The sequence below is a fragment of the Rattus norvegicus genome, chromosome Y (genome assembly GCF_036323735.1).
Source record: "Rattus norvegicus strain BN/NHsdMcwi chromosome Y, GRCr8, whole genome shotgun sequence".
In the NCBI taxonomy this organism is placed as follows: Eukaryota; Metazoa; Chordata; class Mammalia; order Rodentia; family Muridae; genus Rattus; species Rattus norvegicus.
Window position 1 is genome coordinate 25,847,047 of NC_086040.1, and position 10,372 is coordinate 25,857,418.

The following is a 10,372-nucleotide window of genomic DNA, read 5'->3' on the forward strand; positions in this document are numbered from 1 at the left end:
GTGTGTGTGTGTGTGTGTGTGTGTGTGTGATATACGTATGATATATATATAATGATATATATATATACATATATATATATATATATATATATATATATATATATATATAATGATATATATGAATATACTTTTGGTGGCTCCAACAGTTATGAAGTTAGGGGGAATTTTAACATGGATTCAGTGCAACTAGGTCAAGAATGTAGAATCCACAAATTGCATTGGCAAATAGATTCCCTCTTGTTCTTATGAAACTATTGAAGATGAGGTCTCCCTGGTCCTGAAGCCATTCTTATCACTTCCTATCCTTCTCTATCTTATGTTTGGCCTCAAGAAAGAATCATGGTAAAACATCCAAAAACCTCAAATCTAGCCCTGAGACACTGGAATAGAAGAACCGAGATCAAAACGGACCTGAGAACCAAATTCTATACTACATGTGGTCTTATGCTTTACTTATATGTGGAAATGTTAGGATTTAATAGTAATTTGGTGTTTACCACTTGAAGTAGGTACACCCAATTTACAGTGTTATAATCACTCTAGAGCTGGGTGCCTTTGTTGCGAAAATCATTGAAGAAAATAGAAGTGGAAAAAAGAATTTTCAGTACACATTCAGGAATATGTATAAAGTCACCTATCAAGGAATATACAATAAAAATTGAAATACACATGCATTCAATTAAAGGTCTGTAGGGAATAACTGGCCTTTGGGAAATAGAAAACGAAGGAAAATTGAACTGTGTCACAGGAATGAACCTGAGAATGAAAATATTATCTAGAAGAATCTTCTACACTCCTGTTCCTAAATCTCATCGACCCATGCCAAGATCCTGAATAACTTTGTCCATTCAGAGCATGTAACCACTAATGAAGCAAAGAGAAGTCACTAGCTTTAGAGAGATGGAGTATGTAAACATTTCCACTGTGTCACAGAAGACATACCTGGAAAGGGCACCCTCAAATCTAGTCAATGTAAGGAAAGCTCTTTAGCAGATAGGCCATGGCAGGTCTTAGAGACATCATCATTAGTTCATTCATGAAAAATCTCTGGTATCCTTGAGAGCCAAAGCTTCTTCTGTGATGTCACAAGGATTGCTGTGACTGCAACTGATCTTCAGATGTTCCTTCATTACCTCTAGGGTTTACTAATTGGCCTCTAATTCAGAGTAAACAGTTATTTGGGCGTGAGAAAAAAGAAGATGAAGACATATGAGAAGGGGAATAAGCTGGCTTTCTGTCTTGTTTTTTTTTTAAAAAAAGAAAGGCATATGTGGTCCTTGGAAAGCTTAGTGAGTCCAAGGTAGGATTTGTGTGGGATCGCTAAAGAGATAGCCTTTTTTGAACCTTCCACATATGGGAATCATGAGCTGCAAGTCTCTTAGAAGCATCGGAACTTCCCTGTTCTTATGGTTCCTAAAATTCAAATAGTTTATATCATTCATTTCTTTATTACAAAACCCAAGTATTGTGAAGAGCACAATTGTTTTCCAGAGCTCATGACCTTTACTGTTTTTGTCAAGAAGAAAGGTACTAACGAAGAAGGGAAGTACAAATATTGTGTTGCTATCTCGAAGTAAACAATATGCTTTGGACACCAATAGTGATTTTTTTGTCTGCCACTAATATTAACGTGACAGAAGTGCTTCTAGTTGAGACTTCATCATCTCAGTCTTTCCACAAGTATTACTCTGCCACTTCACATTTACGAGTCAATATGTGTGATTACTTGACAGCTTTTACTTTCTTTTATATCTTTCTTTTTTATTTTTAGCAAATTTTATTGTTTTTTTTAACTGGATGTTTCTATATTTAAATTTCAAATATTATTTCCTTTCTGAGTTTCCTGAGCATAAGATCCCTACACATTCCCATTTCCTTTTTCTCTAACTAACCTTTCTCCCGCATGACATTCCCTTGAACTGAAAGATATACAAGGGAGGACAAGGGCTTCTCTTTCCAATGTTGATCAAAAATTACATCCATTGCCACATATGAATTTGGAGCCATTCCTCAGTCCATGTACTTTCTTTGTGTATTCGTACAGTAAGAGAAAGCCCTGGTTCATTGGCATTGTAGTTCTTATGGTGTTGAAAGTACCTTAAGCTCTTCTAATCCTTTTTTTAAGTTTACCAAGAACAGGTCCGTTTTTAGTTCACTGGTTTTTTACTAGCATTCACTTCTGTATTTGACATGCTGTATCATTGTCTCTCAGGAAAAATCTTTTTCCGATTCCTGGCAGAATGCAATTCTTACCTTCACCTATCTTATCTAGTTAGGTTGGCTGATTATATATATATATATATATATATATATATATATATATATATATATATATATATATATATATATATATGATATGATTTTGGTGGCTCCTCCACCTATGTGGTTAAGGGGAAAGTTAACATGGGTTCTGCCCAACTATGTCAAGAATCTAAAATTCACAAATGACAGTTTCAAATAGTCCTCTTGTGTTTACCTATTGAAGTAGATAATTTACTGTTCCTCAAGCCATGTTTCTCCCTTCACATCATCCAATATCTTAGGATTGGCCTGAAGAAAGAATCATGGTGAAACATCCTAAACCCTCAAGTCTGCCCATGGGAAAACTGGAAGCTATGTAGTCTAGTACTGATATCAAATGGGAGTAGAGAACTGAATTGAACATTGAAAAATGTCCTTTGCTTTCCTGATGTCTGGAAATTTTTTGATAAAATAAGGATTTGGGAGTTTATCATTTGTACTAGGTTCACAGTATTTACACTTTTATAATCACTCTATAGCTGGAGTCACTTGTGACCAAATTCATTGAAGAAAATGGAATTGGCCAACAAAATTTTTGAGTACACATTGAAGAATATTTACAAAGTCCCTTATCAAGCAATATACAGTAAGAAATTGAAATACAATATTCATTCTATTCAAGGTCTGTAGGTAAATGCTGACCTTTGAGAAACGGAGAAACCCTCAAATATTGAACTGTATGTCACAAGAATGAACCTATGATATATAGAATAAAAATATTATCTAGAAGAATCTCCTACACTCCATTTTCCTAAATCTTTTTTACCCATGCCATGCCCCTTAATAACTTTCTTCATTCAGAACATGTAACCACTAGTGAAGCAGAGAGAAGTCTCTCCTTTAGATAGATGGAGTACATAAAGGTTTCCTTCGTGTCAAAGAGACACACCAGGAAAGGGCACCCTCGAATCTTGTCAATGTAAAGAAAGATGTTCAGGATGTAGGACATGGCATTTCTCAGTGACATGATCATTAGGTCCTCCCTGAAAACTCTCTTGTAACCTGGAGAGCCCTGGCTTATTCTGTGATGTCATAACTGTTGTCATGATTGCAACTGTCTCTCAGATATCCTTCAATACCTCTAGGGTTTACTAATTGGCCTCTAATTCAGAGAAAATTGGAGAGTGATAACAAAGTGGATGATGAGATAGGATGGGGGAAGGAAGCTGGCCTTCTGTCTTGGTATAAAAAACAAGGAAGAAATATGTGGTCCTTTGGAAAGCTCAGTGAGTCCTTGGTAGGAATTGAGTGGGGTCTCTGAAGAAATAGCCTTGATGTGAGCCTTCCACATAAGGGAAATAGGAGTTGGGAGACTGTCAGAAGCTTCTGGACTCCCCTGTTCTTATGGTTGCTGGATGTCAGAGGGTTTATATCATTTATTTCTTTATTCCAAAACCAAGTGTTATGAAGGACACAGTTGATTTCCTGAGAGCTCATGACTGTACTGTTTTTGTCAAGAAGAAAAGGTCCTAAGGAAGAAGGGAAAAACAAGTATTGTGTCCCTAACTCAAGTTAAACTCCTCAATGCTTTGGAAACCTATAGGGCACTTTGTGTCTGACACTGATATCTGGGAGAAAGAACTGCTTCTAGTTGAGACTTCATCATCTCAGTCTTTATACTAGTATTAACCTGACTACCACTTCAGATTTCTGAGTCAATATGTGAGATTGCTTGGCAGCTTTCTTTTCTTTTATATCATTCATTTTTTTTTATATTTTAGCAATTTTTTCTTCTTTAAGTAGATGTTTCTACATATACATTTAAAATATTTCCTTTCTCCATTTCCTTTCCATAAGATCCCTACCCATTCCATTACCTTCTTCTCTAACCAGCCTTTCTGCCGCATGAAATTCCCTTGAACTGGGAGACAAACTGTGGAGGACAAGGCCTCTCTTTCCAATGTTGCCCAAAAAGGCCATCTCAGCCACATATGCATTTGGAGCCATAGGTCAGTCCATGTACTTTTTTTGTATGTTGGGCTAGTACGAGAAAGCTCTGGTCATTGGTATTGTTGTTAGTATGGGTTTGAAAACACCCTCAGCTCCTCTATCTTTATTCAAAATTTACCAAAAAGAGGTCCATATTCAGTTCACTGGCTTACTACTAGCATTAACTTATGTATTTGACATGCTATATCTGTGTCTCTCAAGAAATATTTATATCTGGTTCCTGGAAGAATGCACTTCTTACTTTCGTCAATCATATCTAGTTTTTTTGACTGATGTGTATATATATATATATATATATATATATATATACATATATATATATATATATATATATATATATATATACATTTGATGGCTCCAACACCTAAGTGTTTAAGTGGAATGTTAACATGGATTCTGCCCACCTATGTCAAGAACATAGAATTCACAAATGACCATTTCAAAAATACTCCTTCCTGTTTTTATAAACCTATTTAAGTAAATGTTTAACTGTTCCTCAAGCCATTCTTCTCCCTGCCCATCATCTGGTATCTTATGTTTTGCCTTAAGATAGAATCATGTTAAAACATCCTAAAACCTCAAGTCTGGCCATAGGAATTCTGGAAGCTCAATAGTGTAGTACTGATATCAAATGGGACAAGAGACCAAATTCATTAGTCCATGTTGTCCTTTGCTTTCCTGATGTCTGGTAATTTTTTTATAAAATAAGTATTTGGGAATTCATCATTTGAAATAGGTACACCATATTTACAATGTTATACTCACTCATTACCTGGGTCCCCTTTGTGACCAAAATCATTGCAGAGAATGGAATTTGAAAACAATATTTTTGAGTACACATGGAGGAATATTTACAAAGTCCCTTATCATGCCCAACCTCGACTAACAAGGAAGACATGACCAATGAAGATCTTCTTCAAGCAGTTTTACTCAGGAACCTTGATACAATTTTCAGACACTAGGGAACCCCCGGAGCACACTTAAATAGCTAGTGCTGGCCAATCCCAGCAAGCAACGTGGGCCATGCCGGTAGGCTATCACTATGCAGAAGCTAGCAGACCAGGAAGGCATAGACAAATAAGAACCTGCTTACTACAAGGAGAGCGCACCATTGGGAGGGTGGAAGGTGGAAACCAGTGCCATGTTTGAGGCGGACCAAACACCGCTGCCTATAGTTCCCCCTTTTATTTAATTAACCAAGCAGGCAAAGGAACCACTGAGCATGGTGACCCCTCCCCAACCACGTGTCTTAGGATCATCTCTTCATTAAACCAGTCTTAGGACAACTCGTCTTCCACAAGTTTCCATGCCATAGATAGAAGGTAGGTTGCCCATCACTGTGCACAGTCACTCACACATACTCGGGCGTGAGGTACAACAAGGTCTTCTGAATGACCCTTAGACAGGCTTGAGGGGACTGTCCTGCTTCAATGGCTGCAAACTGTGTGCCACCTCTGAACAAACCTCATTCTAAAATAGAAACCACAGGCACACTAGGGAGACCAGCAGCAAGAGTCCAGCTAGGGTTTCCATACCCACCCATACCCTCAGATGATTCTTAGCATTAGCAATCCAAGATGACAATCTTGTAGCCAGTCTAGCATCTGCACGTGTGGAGTTCATCTTCAGGATGGCTACATGTAGCTGATCCATTTAGGAGTCGAATTCTCCTGCCCAATTGCCTTGAAGATAACGTGACAACTGTTTAACCAAATTAGAGGAGTGGGCTTAAAAGTCATGACGTATCGGCATGAGTCTTGGGAACACCGGTAGTATCCCCCACCAGGGCTCTGTTTGAACCAGCATTTGGGTCACACCGAGGAGTGTCAGCAACAGCAGGATCATCATTCTTGTAGCACCTCCTGGTCAATCTTTCAGGGACCTACAAAGGATCTTGCAGATCCGGAGGAAACACACAAACAGACCCTCTTGCACATGCCAACATGGGATCTGGTCCATGCTATAAGCCAGTGATCACATCTTTCCCTTTCACATAACTTTCAATGTGCCCGCCCGACACTGATGTCGGTCAGCAGCAGAAAGGCCATCATCATTCAAAATTAAAAAAAAAATTAAGAATAAAAGGGGCTAAGGATATCTGTTCCTTGCGGCTTCTACCATGGCCTATTCCCCTTTTTTGTTTAATTATGCATTCCTTCAAGGTACGATGTGCTTGCTCAACAACACATTGATGTTGGGGATTATAAGGCAGGTCATGGCACATTCATCTGTTTATAAAAGGATTTGAAAGATTTGGCAGTTTATGCTGGGCCACGATCAGTTTTTAAGTGTTGAGGGTTTCCCCAAGCAGCCCAGGCTTAGAGGCAGTGTCCAACAACATTGGGTGCATTTTCTCCACTCGTAGGGGTAGCATGAATGACACCTCAACAAGTATCCACAGAAACATGAATGTATTTTAGGCTCCCAAATCCAGATATGTGAGTTACATCCATTTGCCAAACCTTTAGGGGCAAAAGTCCTCTAGGATTAACCCCTACACTATGGGGATGGTGAAAAGTGATACACTGTTGACATCCTAAAACTATCTGTCAAGCATCTGCTCAAGACAAGTGAAACTTCTGCTCTAAGGTCTTAGTAAGCACATTAAATTGTTTATGAAACTGTTGGGCTTCATCCAATGATGAGCTTAGGAATATGAACTCCATTCGGGTACATCTATCCACAAGATCATTTCACTCACTGAGAGGAGCAGGCAAACCTTTATGTGCTCTAATATTTTGGACAAAAAACTTGTGACCTCTTTCTCAGATCAATTCCTGAAGTTCTCTCAGCAGCTGGCATACCTTGCTGCTAATTTTAATAGGGCCAGCCACTTCTAATATCTTAACTGCATTAACATATATGACGAATCAGAGAGCAAATTAAAGGAAAGGAACAATTTTGTACACTTCCTGCACAATCTTGAATTCAATTATTTGTGGAGAGCCGGGTTGATATTGGCACAAAATTGTCTCTTGATGGTTAATCACATAAGCTCCACAGCCATTTTTGGATCCATCTGTAAAAATGTTTGGCGCCCCCTATATAGGAACACTGAAAGATCACGGGATGTTCTTTAAAGAAGGATAGCAAAGAGTGTTTTGGATAATGATTATCTATCTCTCCATGGAATCCACAGCATGATATAGCCCAATCATCCACAGTGCCACACAAGATCTTCATCTGCTGACCTGTATAGGGCACGATGATTGAGGTTGGGGAAACAACAAATTATTGTACGCACTGTTGGATCGCATTCAGGGCTAATCATGCAACTGCTGTATGGTAATACTCTACTGATCTAGCTGGAGAAGCCTTGGGATAAACCCAAAGCAGAGGACCATCTTGCCACAACAATACTGTGTGCTGCCTGTGGGTGGCTAGAATGCATAGCACCCTCATTCCATCGATGTAAAATTGTGCCTTGTAATCCTTTTTCAACCTTCTCTAAAGCTTCCTTTGCTTCATCAGTCAATTGTCTTGGAGATTACAAGGCCGAATCCACAACTAAAGTATTATACAATGGTTTTAATTCATAATTTGGTAATTTTAAATGACATCTGACCCAATTAATATCTCCTAGTAATTTTTCAAAATCATTAAGAGTCTTAAGATTATCTTACCTCAATTCAACCTTCTGGGGGATAAAGGTATAAGAACTTAGTTTTGTTCTTAAATAATTTACAAAATTGCCCTTTTGTGCCTTTTCTGGGGCAGTAATCAAATCCCCTACCTTCTAGCAATTTAACTAAATTTCCATATACTAAATCTAAAATCTCTTCATACTTTGCAGTTAAAAGTATATCATCTGTAAAATTGGGTGCAGGAAACTTCTGTCTTATTGGGGCAATGGCATTGCCCACAAAAAGTTGACACACAGAAGGGCTATTGGCCATACCCTGTGGTAAAACTACCCATTGTAGTCATTGATCAAGTTCTTCATGATTGCATGATGGAACAGTAAAAGCAAATCTTTCACTATCTCTTGGACAAAGAGGTATGGAGAAAAGCAATCTTTTATATCAATCACTACAACAGGCCAACAGTCTGGCAGAGAGGATAAAAGAGGAAGCCCGAGTTGCACTGGGGCCCATGATTTGCATCTGTTCATTAATAACTCGTAAATCATGCAACAGTCTCCATTTCCCTGACTTCTTTTTAAACACAAAAATTGGGGTATTCCAAGGTAATACTGATGGTTTTATAAGCTTGGCACCCAGCTTTAGTTGTAGCAAACTTCTCAGAAGAAAGCAGCCACTGAGGAACCCAAACCGGCTCCTCTGTTTTCCAGGTAATGGGAACCCTTCTTCAGTGGCCCCATGGAAAAACCCAGGACCTGATTCCTTTCCCTCTGTTGGGCAGTTATAGGGTTAGTCGTACCCTGCAGGTGTTTCCCTATTCCAATACCAGGAAAATAGCCAATATGTTTCATAATCTTTAGTGAAGTTTCAGAATACTCAGTGGTCAATTTGAAACCCATATCTTTCAGCAAATATCTCCCCCAAAGGGAAATGGGCAAATCCAACCCATAGGGTTGCAGAACTCCTGAATGCCCTTCCTGATCTCTCCAACTCAGTTGTCTTGCCCTCATATCAGGAGCTTTTGTCTAATGGAGACCTTGTAATGTTTGAGATGAGGCCTGTACTGGTCTTCCAGAGGGCCAATCTTTCTTAGCTATTATACTTCTATCGGCCCCTTTATCCAACACTCCTAGGATCCTTTTACCATCTACCCTTAGCTCCATTACTGGGCTTTGGTTTAAACCCAAGGCTAAAAATGTAAGGTCGGGGACTGTGGAACGGAAACCATTCTCTCCTCTCCCTCTAGAGTGGGCTACAAATCTTTCATGAAGTCTAGGCAAAAGTAATATTTGGGGTATTCTGTCCCCAGGGGAAATGGTAGCAATACCTTTCAGTGATTCTACCATGATCTTGACTACCCCAGTATAATCTGGGTAAATAACTCCTGGATGGACATGTAGTCCTTTTAAATATGTAGATGATCTCCCTATAAGTAACCCTACTGGCCCAGGTTCAAGGGGTCCTTTAAAATCAGATTCTATCAACTAGACCCCCATTCAAGGTGTTAGTACAGGTCTGCTGGTGGAGCAGAGGTCCAGTCCTGTGGAGCACTTAGTGGCTCACCTTGTCCTCTTGGATGGCGAAGGGACGGCCATATCTCGTGACTCTGTTATACGTCCTGATTCTCCACTGGCCCACATATTTGTAGGTCCTGGTGTCCTGGAACCGGCTGTCCATTTTTTGGACCTGCTACACCAAAATCCGAGCTAAGAGGCTGCCCATTGATGTCTTTTACCGAGTGGCACTCATGAGCCCAATGGTTCCCCTTTTTGGACTTGTGGCACAGACCTTGTTGCCTTGGGCGTTGGCCAATTCCAGTACTGAATAGACTTCTCCTTTCTCAACATTGCATTTTTAGGTGCACCTGTTGATCACACTTAACACACACTCCTGAACTTCCTCCTTTTCTCTGCGTCTTCTGCATAACAGCATCCACAAGTCCAGCATTAGACAAAGGTCCCCCTATTTCTCTACATACCTTCATCCAAGCTTCAAGTCCCTTATTCTTGTAAGGAATGATAGCAGCTCGACATTCCTTTGTGCACTGTTCATAGGCCAACTGTTTAATCAACGCCATAGCCATATCGGGGTCGCCAAAGACTCTCCCCGCTGCTTCCACTAATCAGGCTACAAAGTCAGATTATGGCTCCATAGGTCGTTGAAGGATCTTGATTAGGTTTCCACTCACTTCTCCCTTATTAGGTAAGGATTTCCATGCCTTTGTTGCAACTTCTTAATCTGCTGGTAAACCTGTCCTGGATACCCTGTCTGAGTATTGGCAAAGTGTCCCTGACCCAGCAGCATATCTCTATCCCAGACAGACTGGCTGCCCCTCGCCCTGCTGCCAAGTTAGAGTCAGCGTGTTCATTGGGAAACTCAATAAGACAAGTTCTCCAATACAAATACTGTCGCAGTCTAAGACAGGCCCTAGTAAGTTTAATCCAATCACTAGGAGTCATGCAAAATCTGTGTCAGACTTCAACCTAAGCTATGGTAAATGAGGCCATAATGCCATAAGTGTTACTGATTCCTTCAGGGAC